General features: G+C 45.9%; 1 long non-coding RNA gene across 5 annotated transcripts in view; it reads left to right on the top strand.

The window, feature by feature from the left end:
* The first annotated feature begins 236 nt into the window (after positions 1-236).
* The window catches only part of LOC144330603 (uncharacterized), a 48,265-nt gene continuing 32,868 nt past the window's right edge, over positions 237-15,633 (top strand). For 2 of the 5 annotated variants that reach the window (XR_013396890.1, XR_013396888.1), the window contains exon 1: positions 382-517. This is a non-coding gene — a long non-coding RNA (uncharacterized LOC144330603). Of the gene's footprint in view, positions 518-634; positions 699-15,633 lie in introns of all 5 variants that reach the window. The other 3 variants (XR_013396889.1, XR_013396891.1, XR_013396887.1) reach the window with 3 other exon arrangements.

Raw genomic sequence — 15,633 nt, 5'->3', positions numbered from 1 at the left:
TGAAGGCTGCATTTCTAGAGCCTTTCTGGAAATACAGTCACTGACTCAGTGACACTCTTACTAGCTCTTGGTGAAGGAATTAGACACAGTGGCTCCTGCTTGGCCCAAACTCCGTTTTCAGGGACTCTTCTGTCCTCCCACGTGTTGCTGAGTGAGCAGGGCCCATGTGACACTGCCTTCGCTTGTCACAACTGATTGGACCCAGTGTGGGTGTGGGAGCCAGGAGTGGCCGGCCTGTGGGCTGGCCAGAGAACAAGAAAGCCTTATGTGGACTGGAACAAAACGTACACCTAAGCCAATAAGAGCCTCTCTTTGGGAAATCTGAACCAGGGACCAGGAAGAAATTGTTGGCTGGTGTTGGGTGCCTGTGCTGAAAGGCCAGGTAAAGTTGGGGCAAGGAGTGCTATTTTGGGACTATGTGCTTGCTGAATATATTCGGAACCGAGATGCAGAGAAACCAGTCAGGAGGGAGAGAGAGGAGCGAGTGAGGACCCCACGAAGAGCAGAGAAATCATGCGTGAGTGAGGGAGTGAGTGAGCAAATCCCTGGTTTCTTCCTCCCCGAGGCCTGATTCAATGTTTCCTGGTTTCCCTTGAGACCTCTGTATACCCCGCAACCATCCTATCTTTTACAGAGCGTGTTCGAGTAGGTTTCTGATCTTTCCCATCAAAAGAGTTAGGACTAAGTCCAGACCAAAGGTAAGAAAAAAGAAAAGACAGTATTTATGTGTCATATTTCATTCAATAAATCTTACACAGCTCTAGTGAAAATGGATTCTCCTACAACTTAAATCACCTATCTTATTGACTAGAATAATGTCTGTGAGAATAACAGCACTGCTCTTTGGCCATTAAAATGTAAATTCTGGATATATTAGCCATGAGGCAACACGGTGAGCTCTGATGCTTCATCCTATAATTATATCATGGCCCCGTTGTGAAGCTGGGGCAGCGGGGAGGAGACACATGTGGGCCATGGGCTGCAGACCAGTCACCTTAGGTCCAGATCAGTGATTTGCAAACGGAACCTCATGGCGCTCCAGAGGTTGTTGGGGTTAAAAATTGGTTGCATGCTAAATGGCCAAGAGTGGGAGAATGGTTAAATAAATTAGTGGTCTCCAATGAAGGAGTATTTATGGAGTCATTAAAGATGATGTCATTAAAGAGGTTTCTAATCAGATGGGAAATGAGTTGTATAATAATATGTAACACTAACTGGAAAACAGATGTGAAATTTCTAATACAGAGATCTCAGTGTTAAAATATTCCTAGAAAAAAGCCTATAAAGAAATATGCAAAAGTTTTACATGTTATACATATATATATGCCTAGTTGTTACATATATATTTGCTTTTCTATATTTTCTATGACTACTCTTCTAATCAGAAAAATACCTTTAAAATAAAAATACAAATAAATAAGCTGTTTATTCAGTTTCTCAAGGTATTCCCTGAGTGTGTTCTGAAGTTTCCCTCAATCATCCATTCCTGGGTATTTTCGTTTGTTTGTTTGTTTTTCTGAGACAGAGTCTCCATCTGTCCCGCAGGCTGGAGCGTAGTGGTGTGATCTCGGCTCACCACAACCTCTGCCTCCTGGGTTCAAGTGGTTCTCCTGCCTCAGCCTCCCAAGCAGCTGGGATTACAGGCACGTGCCACTGTGCCCAGCTAATTTTTGTATTTTTAGTAGAGATGGGGTTTCATCATGTTGCGCAGGCTGGTCTTGAACTCCTAACCTCAAGTGATCTGCCACCTCGGCCTCCCAAAGTGCTGGGATGACAGGCGTGAGCCACCACACCTGGCCTACACCCCTGGTTCTTAATCCCTAAACCAAAATCCCATCCCTTTAGGGTGAGGGCATTGGAACCCCCCTTCCCTGCTCAGCCCATGGCTGTGGCTGCCTGCGTGTCATCCTTGGCACAGCCCCTCCTATCTTTCTCAGGAGATGTGAGGACAATAATGGCTCAATTTTTCCAAGTTGTGAAATAGGATGAGAATCCAGCTCTGGAATTACAGAGCTAAACTGGGATCTGGTTTATAAAAAAAGTAGGAGAATTGCTTTGAGAATCGCTTTGAGCAGCAACAAATGCTTTGAGATCTTAGAGAGGCAGCTCTTCTCTCCAGTTGCAGGTGCTAGCTAAAGGTAGTTGGGAGGTGCTGGGTGCTGCAGAGCTGAAATTTTATTTAACCTTCACAACAGTCCAGTGAAATAGGCTTTATGATCTTTATTTTGGCAATAAGAAAACAAACTAATCCTAAAACAAAACAAAACAAAACAAAGGATCCAGTAAAGTAATATTCATAGGCAACTGATGGCAGGTCCAGAACTCAAAACCACTCCACCTTTTTATTTCTATTTATTTTTTAGTTTTAATGTTTATTTTATTTTATAACTTTTTTTGAGTCAGGGTCTTGCTCTGCCACCCAGGCTGGAGTGCAGTGGTGTGATCTCAGCTCACTGCAGCCTCGACCTTCTGGGCTCAAGCAATCCTCTCACTGAAGCCCCCCAAGTGTGCGGACTACAGGCATGCAGCACCACGTCTGGCTGATTTAAAATTTTTTTTTGTACAGGCAGGTTCTGCCATGTTGCCAAGGCTGTTCTTGAACTCCTGGCCTCCAGTGATCCTCCCGCCTCAGCCTCCCAGTAGTGTTGGGATTATAGGTATGAGCCACTGTGCCTGGCTACCTCTTCTTTTTATTTGTGATTTTGAGGAGAATGATCATGTATGGGGTCTTTGCTATGTGCCAGGCCCTGTGCTGAATGATCTGCCCATATTATCTCCCTTAGCGTCCACAGCAGCTCAGTGAAATGGAGCCTATTAATGTTTCCATCTTACAGTGAAGAGCTGGGGTTGGAGAAATTTACCGATGGTCACAGAGTGAGTCAGAGGCAGAGCCAGCCTGGGACCTCGGTTGGTCTGAGGTCAGGACACAGTTCTGGCCACTGCAATGCCTAGTGACCCTCCCATTATGGGGTGTTCAGCGGCAGGGCCCCAGAAATGCCAAATTCAGAGCAGCAACCATGCCCAGTCTCTGTAGTCCTACACTCTGGCCTTCAGATCCTGCCAATCAACCAGGCCACAATCGATGCATCAATTAATCAATCAGTGCATCTAGTTTGGAGTGAGGATATCGGGGATTTGGTGATCTTCAGGGTCTCTCTCAGCTCAGTGAACGCAAAATGTCAGTGAGCCCTGGCCTGAGGTCTAGTCCTTTGCTAAATGCCGGGGAGCCAGGGATGGAGGAAGCCTAGACTCCTGACTTGTTCTCATGGAGTTTAGGGGAGAGCTTGGGGGAGACACAGAAGATTAACACGCATAAAACTATCAGGTAAAAATGATGAGGTGGTGGAGAGTGTGGTGCCAAGTTCAAATTCAGTGATCAGCGTGGATGGAGGAGTTGAACCAGGATTCTCTATGTGCGTGCATGTGTGCGTGTGTGGGTGCAAGTGTGGATGAGAGTGTGTGTGTGTATGTACATGTGTGTCTGTGTGTGTGTGAGCGTGGATTGTATGAGTGTCTGAGCATCTGGAAGAGTGTGTTGTGTGTTCAGAGCATTGAAAGACTGGTGGTGTTTGAGTGCAGGGTGTTGGGGGCCTGGGTTAGAGGAGACGAGCATGAGGACTTCCCTGGTCTCCTGAGAAATAGAAAGTAGAGGGACGAGGAATGGCTGGGGACAGAGAGTAAGACAAGACGACTCAGGTGGTCAGGTGCAGTGGCTCACTCCTGTAATTCCAGCTCTTTGGAAAGCCAAGGCAGGAGGATCGTATGAGGCCAGGAGTTCGAGACTATCCTGGGCAACATAGTAAGACTCTGTCTCTACAAAAAGAAAAAAATTTAGCTGGGCATAGTGGCAAGTGGCTGTAGTCCTGGCTACTCAGGAGGCTGAGGCAGGAGGATTGCTTGAGCGAGAGAGTTTGAGGCTGCAGTGAGCCGTGATAGGGCCACTGCACTCCAGGCTGGGAAACAGAGTGAGACTCTGTCTCTCAAAACAAACAAACAAACAAACAAAAAAACCCAAAATAAAAAAAGAAAGAAAATAACAAAAAGAAGACTCAGGGACCCTACATCTTCTGGCAGCAGAAGGATTGGGAAACTGCCTTGAACTCTGGCTGGGATGAAGGTGAGGGAGGTTGCTCTGGGGACAACAGAGAGGGGAAGGACAGGAGTGCCGGTAGCACTGCAGGGTTCCGTTCTGTCTGTATTCTCCTCTCACCTGGTCTCTGGGAAAACTTGTACCCCGTTTACAGGCAGGGACCTGGACTTTTGGGGTGAGAGCTAAATGCCTCAGACAGATGAGCCTGGGTCCAGAGGAAGATGAAATTCCACACCTTGCTGTGGAAGGCAGGCCTGAGGCCACCTGAATGCAGGGAAGAGGCCCCTGGTGGAATTGTCAAGATGAAGAGGCCCTTTAGCCCTGGGAGGAGGGACTGCATTGTCTGAGCCAAAGACAAAAGCCCCGTCCTCTTGACAAAAGACTTTTCCTGATTTACGGCAAGTGTACAAATAAGTTACGTGGAGCTCTGTATTTCATTAATTGCCTTTATTGAGAAATAGTAACATTAGAAGAAATTGATGTAATTTTGGTTCATATGCTCATGGAACCAAGGCAATATTTATTGGGGTCTTTGAGGTAGTTCTTCCCTGCAGTCTGGAGGGCTCTGAGAAGGACAGAGAGGGGTCTCAGTAGGAAGTGGCCATCAGAAGGCTCTATGCAAGACCCTAGTCCCAGGGAACCTCTTGCAACCATTAGGTAGAACCCCATAGGCCTACAGAGGTGGCCTGACCTGTTAGATGAGGATTCTTCACCTTGCAAAGTTGGTCCTGAAAGTGTTTTTCGTTGGGTTGGATGGACATAGAGTTTCTTGGAGGGCTAAGTGCAAAGATAGAACTGTCCTTCCCTGCAGTGCCCTGTGGCTGGAGGGCTGTGGTCGTTGGGCCAGGAAAGTGGATCTCCCGCTTTTTCTGCCCTCTGTCCCACCCACCCACTGGAGCCACATCCAGAACATCTGCAGTCGTTTGCAAAATACAAGTTCCCAGGCCTCGCGTCGGCACTATTTTCTTTCCTGCACACATGCAAAGACCTTTGAGTTGGCAGCTCTGTTTTATAAGGTTGCTATTTCCTGCCCTTGCTTTATTACATCTGTTCTTTGGGGCATGGTGTTGTAAATTGGGCATGTGATGATGTGTAATCGCTAACTGAAAAGCCAATACATTTTCACCATACCGGTCGCAAGACAGATAAACGGCAAAATGAAAGGTTTGTGCTCTTTTGACAAAGGGGAAAGCACACAACAGACATATTAAAGAAAAAAATCAAATTGCAAATTGAAAATATTGTCATCTTAGGGGACTTGTTTTCTTGGGGCAGTCTGGCTAGTGCCTGCCTCCTGAGAGCGGGGTGCCCTGATGGCTGGGGTGGGGAGGGTGAAGGGCAATGTTTTATTCCTCTTGGGAACCACGTTATTGTTGGGCTTTGTAAACCCTCAGGCTGTTGCCCCAGGAGCTTATGAGCTGGGATGCGGGTGGCCCTTGGTTGAGAACAACTGGTCTGTGGTCAGAGACAGTTGGAGAGATAGATAAACAGAAAGATAAAGAGAAGCGTACGTGTTTGTGTTCATAGAGTGTATGTCGTAGAGTGATCGTCACTCAGTAGAGTTCAGTAAAGCATCCTGTTGATGGTGATGTGTGTGTAGGGCAGTGTTATCTATAGGAAGGGCTTCAGAGGGGATGATGCTCAGGGCGTTCTGATTCGGTGCTCTCCATCGAGGCTGAGCACCTGCCTGCTGAATAGGATGAGTGCGTGTGTCTGTTTGGAGCATACTTTGAGAACGTTTAGGAGAGAAGTTCTCTCATCTATTCATATTCAGCTTCACGACCTTTGGAAATGTGGTCTGCAGGGCCACGGAGTTTTATTTTGTTTTCTCTTTCCCAAAGCCCCGAAGGAAATGCAATAAAAATGAGGACTGGGGAGTAGTTTCCTAAAACTGATTAAAGCAAAAGATAATGGGGAATAATATATATTGTTATTCTAGAAAAGGTTAGAGATTTTTGCCAGAAAAAATAAAAGAGAAACAAAATCTTTAGGCTTGGTAACTAATGATGTTCATAAAGTTAAGATGAATGTGAACAGAGATAAGGGGCTATCTTTTGTAAAGAGGACTCAACTATGGGAGCATCTTAGAGATTTGGTCATCAGTAGTTTTTTCCACACGTTGCAAAGGTAATAATAATATAATAATTATTATAATAATATGGCCACATTACATTTACAGAGCTTTTGTATGGATACAAGGCTGACTAGAACTGGGAACCCAGTGCAAATTACTGGGCCAGGTGGTCTGGAGGGGACCAAGGCTATTAAATTTGTCAACATAAATCCCCTTCCTAGGGACCCTAATTTTTTAGGGGTGCCAACCCAGCTCTTAGCAGGTTAATTTTCAAATGCTTTCACACTGTGCCTTATTTGGATCTCTTAGGAATTTTGTGAAGAAGACAGAAAAGGCATTTATGTCATTCCAGATTTACATATGGAGAAATCAAGACTCTTAACAGGGTGGCTGACCTGTCCACAGTCACCACTGGCAGAGCTGGGACCTGACCAAGGCCTTCCCAGGCTGGCTTTGGTCTCTGGCCATCCTGTGGAGAGCTGTGACAAAGATGAGGCCATCTAATCTGCAATGGCAGCATATTCCAGGTCACGGGCATGGACCAACCATTGGCAGAGCCAGGACCTGATCAAGGCATTCTGAGGCTGGCTTTGGTCTTCTCTGGCCATGCTGTGAAGGGCTGTGACAAAGATAAGGCCATCTAAGTAGCAATGGCAGCATATTCCAAGTCATGGGCATGGACCAATCAGTGTTGCCCAACTCCAGTGCTGGAGCGTCTGTGCTTGGAACCCACGGGCACGCAGTGATCCCCTCACAGGGCAGCAGGGGGTGTCTGCTGTGTTGGCGAGCAAGCCTGACCCCTGTTAGTTCAACCCATCCTACTGGCCAAAGAAAATAAGTATTCCCTCTCTGCCATTGCTGAATTCTCGTGCAGGGTGAAAACCTAACACTTCTCTTTGGGATGATGTTTCATGAGTGAAGATAATTTTCTGAAATAAAGATGGTGGTTTCTGAGGTTCTTTAATAAAGACTTTAACTTGATCTCATTAAAATAATATAATTTGGCCAGGTGTGGTGGCTCACACCTGTAATCCCAGGACTTTGGGAGGCTGAGGCAGGATGACGGCTTGAGCCCAGGAGTTCAAGACCAGCCTGGGCAACACAGTGAGACCCTGTCTCAAAAAAATACAATGTATGTATTAATACGCTATTTCTATTTTTATTGTCTGACTCCACCTCTCACCCTCCCTAACTGGGTATAAAACTTGTGACAGTGGGACTTTTTGTCTTTTTACACTTAAGATCTCAAGTGCCCAGGACAGTGCCTGGCATGTTGGCAGTACTGAGTCATTATTGGTTTATTGGTTTGTTTGAATGAATAAATGGTAAAATAAAGAGAACATAAAATAAAGAGGCTGACGATCTTCAATAATATGCTCATGTCCAACAAGGGTAAAAGGGTGTCACCACCTGTTGTCCAACATGTAGACCAAGTAGAGAAAGGAAGCAAGGGAACTGAGCCACCACTTGCTCCAGGGAACTGTAGGTGCCCAGAAGCCAAAGGCACCCCTCCCACTCTGAGTGGTGTATGGCTCAAATCCTGTCTTTTAAAAAACTATCCATTTGCACAAATTCTTTATTTTTTTCTAGAGACAGGGTCACCCAGAGGTGCCCAGACTGGAGTGCAGTGGCATGATCATGGTTGACTGCAGCCTCAAACTCTTGGGCCCAAGCCATACTCCCACCTCAGCCTCCTTAGTAACTGGGACTACAAGGTGTGGACTACCATGTCTGGCTAATTTTTAAAAATTTTTGCAGATATAGAGTCTCACTATGTTGTCCAGGCTAGCCTTGAACTCCTGAGCTCAAGTGATCCTCCTGCCCTGGCCTCCCACAAAACTGGGATTACAAGCATGAGCCACCGTGCCTGGCACAGCAATTTGCGAAAATTCTGTTAAAATTTTTAAATTGATATGTAGTAGTTGTGCATATTTCAGGGGTACCTGTGATATTTTGATTCCTGTATAAATGTGTAGTGATCAAATTGGGGTGCTTGGGGTGCTTATAACTTCAAACATTTTTCTTTGTGTTGAGAACATTACCATTCTTCTCTTCTAGCTATTTTGAAATATACAACAAATTATCATTAATTATAATTTCCCTACTGTAATACTGAACACTAGAACTTATTCTTTCTATCTAAGTGTATTTGTGCACCTGAACCAACTTATCTTGTCCTCCACCTCCCGACTTCTTTTCCAGCCTTTGGCAACCACCATTCTACTCTATCTCCCTGAGATCCACATTTTTTTGAGGTCCCACATATAAGTGAGAACATGTGGTATTTGTCTTTCTGTGCCTGGCTTCCTTCTTTTATTTTTTTTGGTTTGTTTTTTTGAGACAGAGTCTCATTCTGTCACTCAGGCTGGAGTGCACTGGCGTGATCTTGGCTCACTGCAGCCTCCGCCTCCTGGGTTCAAGTGATTCTCCTGCCTCAGCCTCCCGAATAGCAGAGATTACAGGCACATACCACCATGCCTGGCTAATTTTGTATTCTTAGTAGATATGGGGTTTCGCCATGTTGGCCATGATGGTCTTGAACTCCTGAGCTCAAGTGATCTGCCCGCCTTGGCCTCCCAAAGTACTGGGATTACAGGTATGAGCCACCATGCCTGGCCGGCTTATTTCACTTAACACAATGACCTCCAGTTCCATCCATGTTGCAGCAAATGAAAGGATTTCTTATTTATTTATTTTTTTGTGGTTAGATAATACTCCATTGTGTATACATGCCACATTTTCTTTATCTCTTCATTCGTTGATGGGCACTTGGGTTAATTCCGTATCTTGGCTGTTGTGAATAGTGCTACAATAAACATGGGAGTGCAGGTATCTGTTTGACCCACACACAAGTTCTTTAGCAGTTATTGAATAGTAAATAGGGAAGGAAAATTTTCTGCTAATTTATTTTTCAAGGTTGACTTTTGGAGTGAATTATTGAATTGACTGGTCCATAAAAATGATAAATCAGTGGTTAAAAGTGAATTTGTTGTTCAAAGGCAAAAGGCCCAATGATGACATAATAAAGATGATGGATTGAATCTAGAGTCAGCAAACTATGGCCCTCTGGTCAAATCTTGCCTGGCACCTGTTTTGGTAAATAAAGTTTTTTGGAATGCAGCCAGGCCCATCTGTTTATGTATTGTCTATAGCTGATTTCATCCTGGAACAGCAGAGTTGCGTAGTTTGTGACAGAGACAGTATGGTCTACAGAGCCTAAAATATTTAGAGTCTGGCTCTTACAGAAGATGTTTGCTGACCTCTGGATTAAATGATGGTCCATCATGTTAAAGTCAAAAGAATCGAGCTGACAATGAGGGAAAACCAGAACCATGATGTCTTTCTGTTGGTAAGCTCAATGCCAGAGACCCAGCTTCTGCAAAGCTTCATGATCCATCATAGTAAACTAATGCTGTTAATTTGAATTTTGTAGGTTTGGTAGTTTTAACTGCGTTTATTCTGCAAATTCGTTTTTATTTTATATTTGCATAAGTGCTAGAAACATACGAATTTATACTTAGATAAGTATTTGGATGTAATAACTTTACTGTAAAATAATTTAAGTCAACCCCCTGGGGATTGGTGAGATATTTTTTCCCCTTTAAACATGTTCTCATCCTTTACTAGTTAAATCTGGATATTACTGGTTTAAAGGCATCTGGTAGGAGCTTGTATCTAGGTTTTGCTAAGTTATGTCATGATCACTGTTCCCCTTTAAATGTGTTTGGGGCAGGAGAGCAACATGATGAAAAACTTCTCTCCTTCCTAGTTTGATTCATTGTTTACCTATAACTTAGAAAATTCAAGAGAGAAGAAACTTACTGTGAGGTCATTACCTAATTCCTGCTTTTTGTCCTTTTAAAATTTTACAATGGCTAGATTCTGATCACTGCCCCATTACTCCTTATCTTTGCAAACATGGGCAAGTGGTTATGGCTGTTTGCTTAAAAAATATGTCTTCTCCTCTAAGCCAGTGAGCTTCCAGAGCCCAGTGAGCTTGTGTTTGGGCAGCTTGGGGGCTAGAAGGCCTATCCTGTTATTTGCTCTCTGAAGTCGGATTGACCATATATTCCCAGAGCTTGAATTTGACAAGCACTCACTGTCTGATATAAACATGTACATCACTTATAAAATCTCTGTGTGTCAGAAGATCGTGATATTTTAGAGTTGAAGGAAAGACTGAAGTTCTATGAAGTCAAGGCTTTTGCCCAAGCAGAACTGGGATGGGACTAGCTGCATTAAGGAAAAAAAGACAACTAAACAAAAAAATCTCCTGACAAAACAAAATAGTGAACACGGCAATATAGATCTAAAGACTTTGTTTACAATATAACTCTGAAATATCATTTTTATTTATTACTATTTTATTTATTATTAACTCTCTTTAACTTTGTTCTGAGTTGATTTTTATAGCTTCTTTTATAGAACATCTTCTATTTACTCTTTGTTCGCTGTCTTCGAGCAGCTTTCACGGTAAGCCATACTGTTCTGAACTATGAGTGGTAGAAGGCAAAGATTCCTGTAAGGATGCAAGACTTTCCGCACTGGCAGCCTCTGATCTGAAACGAGCTCGGCCTCCCCACGACCTGATGAGGTTTGGCAGGGTCCCTGAGTCAGACTGGAGTGAGCTATTGAAGCACAAATCTGCTCATGTCTCCCCAGCCTGGGTGGTGGCTTTCCACAGCTTCACAATGAGAGAAGCCCCTTGTTATGCAGGCTTGGCAGGCCCCCATCCTTCCGCTCGCCTCCCTGGCTTCCTCTGCCGCCTGCCTTCCTTACCTCCTCTTTCTGCTCCTGGCTAGCTGCCTCCAGGCCTGGTGCCCACTGTGTCCTTGTCCTTTCACCTGGCTGGCACCATGTTATCCATGAGATCTCAGTCCAGTCAGTTCCTTGGGGAAGCTTCCCCTGCCTTTGCTGACCCAGCGGCTCCCTGTTACGGTGCTCTCACAGCCCGTGCATGTCTCCCAGAAGAATGAACCACCATTGTTATTTTCATTCATTTGTGAAATGATGGTCTACCCCTCCCCTCCGTATTTGTAGGGAGCTCTGTGTGGCAGAAATAGTGTCTTATTCTCTATTGTATCCTTGACCCAGTGTCTGAAATCTAATGCTGGACCATGATTGATTGAATAAATGAATGAATGAATGTATGAATTCCAGCCCAGAGCTGGGGGAAGGATCTTAGCAGCAGGATGTGGTGGGAAGAGAACCCATTTGGAATCATGAAGACTTTCATTCAAATCTCTGGCTAATATTTGGCCTCTCTGATCCTCAATGAATCCGTCTGAAAATAAGGAGTAAGTAATGACACTCAGCAGGCATATACACCATGGAATACTATGCAGTCATGAAAAAGAACGAGATCATGTCCTTTGCAGCAACATGGATGGAGCTGAAGGCCATTTTTGTAAGTGAACTAATGCAGAAACAGAAAACCAATACCGCATGTTCTCACTCATTAGTGGGAGCTAAACACTGAGGACACATAGATACAAAGAAGGGAACAATAGACACCAGGGCCCACTTGAGGGTGGAGAATGGGAGGAGGGTGAGGATTGAAAAACGTACCTATTGCATACTATGCTTATCAACTGGGTGACAAAATAATCTGTACACCAAACCCGTATGACATGCAATTTACCTATATAACAAACCTGCACAGTGCCCCGAACCTGAAATAAAAGTTAAAAGAAAAAGATTAAGTAGGCAATTAATGGAAAACATCAGATCTTTCCTCCCTTCACTCAGATGCAGCTGGCCAGTGAGGCACCTTTCCGTTGTCTAAAATTTATTTTATTTTATTTTTAGTTTTTGAGACGGAGTCTTACTCTGTCACCCAGGCTGGAGTGCACTGGCATGATCTTGGCTCACTGCAGCCTCCACCTTCTGGGTTCAAATGATTCTCCTGCCTCAGCCTCCTGAGTAGCTGGGATTACAGGCGCATGCCACTGTGCCAGGCTAATTTTATATTTTTAGTAGAGATGGGGTTTCTCCATGTTGGCTAGGATGGTCTCGAACTTCTGAGCTCAAGTGATCTGCCTGCCTTGGCCTCCCAAAGTGCTGGGATTACAGAGTTGAGCCACCACGCCTGCCCCCCTTTCTGTCTTAGGTGGGAGCTTGGTCTGGACTCACCCAGTGCTTTGGAAGCTGCTGGTGTGTCCACCTACGTGGGCCCCATGGTGCAAGGCCAGGGCTCATCCTGGCAATCAGGCTTTGTGTGCTGGGGCCTTGAGAACAGCTGGGGGACTCTGCAGGGAAGGGACCAGACCTGGGAGGGCAGGGGTTAAGCAGCCACCACTTAAGATGGCCCGTCCTAGGGTGCACCCGTTCATCATGATAAGTGTCACAGTAAAATCAATTCTCTGTGTACTTTTGGGGATTACAACTATCATTTTGGTGTGATTTATTTGGTGTATAACACAAAGATGGCCATTTGTTTCATCATTCTGAAAGTTCATCTCAAATTGCTTTGAGTTTCTGGTTTTCGGGAGTGACATGTCCAATTGTTGTCATCTCGCCTGTGAAATATGAGTGGAGGGTTGCATGGCTGCTGGCCTCGTTGCCTTCCTGGTTACCTGCGTTTGTGCAGGGGAAGGTTTACTGCTTTGATTTCCCTTCTTTTCTCATGGCCCTCCCCACTCTGAAATCCACCTTTAGACTGACTGATACAGGGTTAAACCCTGGGGCTTTCTTCTCTGCCTATCCTTGAGAACTTCTCTCTCCTGCAAAGATGGGAGGTGATCTCTGAAGTATATTGGACTCCCCACACACTCCTGCAGCCTTCGCTGATGGGCGGGCACTGTCCCTTTCATGCAGCCGCAGTCCGGATCCTGGCCTTTGAGCCCATTTGCACTTGGGTATAGCAGATAAAAACTGCCCTTGGTATCTTGGGTTAAAAACAGCTGGTTTGAGAGTTGCCCCACCAATTAACTGGCTGTGTGGCTTTGGACAATTCCCTCAACCGCTCTGAGTTTCCTCATTTACAAAACATGATAATAAGATGAGGATGACATGAACTAATAGCCTTGGCACATATCTAGTGCTATGCTAGGGTGCAATAAGTATCAATATGACCTGTTACCATGATCACTGCTGCTGGTTTCTGCACTGAGCTAAGATGTGTGACTGTAGCTCAGTTTTCCCCATCTTGAAAATGGTCTCAGGCCGGGCGCGGTGGCTCAAGCCTGTAATCCCAGCACTTTGGGAGGCCGAGACAGGCGGATCACGAGGTCAGGAGATCGAGACCATCCTGGTTAACACGGTGAAACCCCGTCTCTACTAAAAATACAAAAAACTAGCCGGGCGAGGTGGCGGGCGTCTGTAGTCCCAGCTACTCGGGAGGCTGAGGCAGGAGAATGGCGTGAACCTGGGAGGGTGGAGCTTGCAGTGAGCTGAGATCCGACCACTGCACTCCAGCCTGGGTGACAGAGCGAGACTCCGTCTCAAAAAAAAAAAAAAAAAAAAAAAAAAGAAAATGGTCTCATGAGGTGAGTTAAAGGCCTGTGAGAAGAGGAGAAATGTACTATGTGGGATGGGTAATAAAACTGCAGGTGGGAGACAAAGGGTGCACTTTAAACTCTGAAAGTTACTGAGTCATTGTTTTTCCCTCCTCTGTTTTGCTGACGGAAGTGCTTGGTGCCTGGGCCCTTTGAGGCAGGGTTTGGGAGAATCCTGGGACACTGGGGCCAAGTGACGTTCAGACACTGCCAGTCTTCCCATCTGGCCATGGCATCTGCAGGGAGGTCTCTGGTTTATTCCTGACATCTTCTTACCATCATAACACCACCCGGCATTTATCACATGCAGAGACCCCGAAGCAATCAGCATAAGGAGTTTTACCACCGCCCCCCCCAAAACACCTGCTCTATTTTCTTGAAATGGAGCAGCTATCCTTGTATAAATTCCTCTTACATTAGGTCATTGCCCGGGCCATCCGGGCATGCCGTCATCAGGAACACCCTGTTGTGGCTTCTTTCATCTGTGGAGTCCTTGATTTCACCATTCCTTCCATGGGAATGTGTTATCCTCATTGCCTTGCATCCAAATCTTCTCAACCTCCAGGACGCCTTCCTCCTTCTCCCTATGGGCCGTGGTCTCGCCCTCCTTTTTGCTTCTAGAACTCCTTGTCTGCATCTCTGTTTTGGTGTCTTTCAGCATTTCCTTTGCAGCAGGAAACTATGTGCCGAGGCGATTAGCTCATGTAATCCTCGCTTTATTGTCACCTTGGTTTTATAAACGAGAAAGCTCAGAGAAGTTGAGGGAATTGTCCAAAGCCACAGAGCAGGGATGCTTAAATATTCACATTACCCACCCAACTGTATCTTAGTTCCCTTTGCGGGGCACTGTGTGTGTGTTTTTTTTCCTCCCAGTACTTACTTCAGTTTCTGGCACAAAATAGACCCTTCATAGATTTTTCTCGACTGTTAAATGACTAGAAGGAAAATGATCAGAGCTTACTTCTCCTAAAGCACCTCTGTGGCATGTGGCATTTATAAACATGTCCAATGCTTCCTCCCGTTTAGTCTCAGACCCACATTTTGGTGATTATTTCTGCTTTGGGCAAGCCTTTTGTTTAAATCTCTCCGGTTGTCCCAAAGCGATGAGCTATGTTAAAGTCCCAACACAGAGACAGGTGGGCACTCTGAGGGTGGTAAGGGCAGGATGCGGCAGTGAGGATGAGAAGGCCTGGAAGCTGAGCTGGGAGCACCCCAGGGGAGAAGGTTTGCTTGAGTGAACAGGCAAGAGCAGGCCAGGCCTGGGAGCTGAGCAGAGGATGAGAGATTTGACCTCATGCTGTGACTCAGGGCTTAGGGCACAGTTAATGGCAGAAGCACATTTCCAGGAGCCACGGTGTCAGCCTCAATAAGCCCCCTACTCCCCTAAGTGCAGGGAGAGCCCACCTGCCCAGCGGCAAGTCAGCAGGGCCACTTAAGGCAAATGCGTCCTCCCGGTCCCTCTCTTCCTGCTCTGCTCGAGGGTGACGGAGAGAAAATCCCCTGAGTTACTTCAATTACATGGATGACTGGGGAGAGCTTTAGCACGAGTAATAGAGCCACCTGCTTAGATTGGATGGTGGCTAGTCCCTACCTCTGTCCTCCCCCTAGGCTGCTTAAATAGGCACCACTGACCTTCGAAGGGCACGTCACTAACGCAGGTGTTAACCTTAATGCCACTCACTCAGGCCTGTCATTAGCACTCATGCTGGTGACAGGTGTTTGTTGTGGCCCTGGCAGGAAGGTCAGAACCTTGGAGCTGCTGAGTTCCCCAAACTCAAGGCGACACTTGAGGGCTGGCGAGGAGTCAGGCTTGAGTCGGCTTCAGCTGTGGCGTGGCCTCAGGGGAGGGAGCGGTCAGGGCAGGCTTTGGAAGTGCTCAGAGCTGGGAAAAGGGTTTCATGCCTGACTCCTCTTCTGGTCCCTGAGAGATTCTTTTAACCCTCTCCTCCATTTAGACCCTCCCACTGAGAGTC

This window comes from Macaca mulatta, chromosome 8 (assembly GCF_049350105.2).
Source record: "Macaca mulatta isolate MMU2019108-1 chromosome 8, T2T-MMU8v2.0, whole genome shotgun sequence".
Classification (NCBI taxonomy): Eukaryota; Metazoa; Chordata; class Mammalia; order Primates; family Cercopithecidae; genus Macaca; species Macaca mulatta.
Note: the sequence above shows the minus strand (reverse complement) of the source record. Positions and strands in the feature narration are given on the sequence as shown.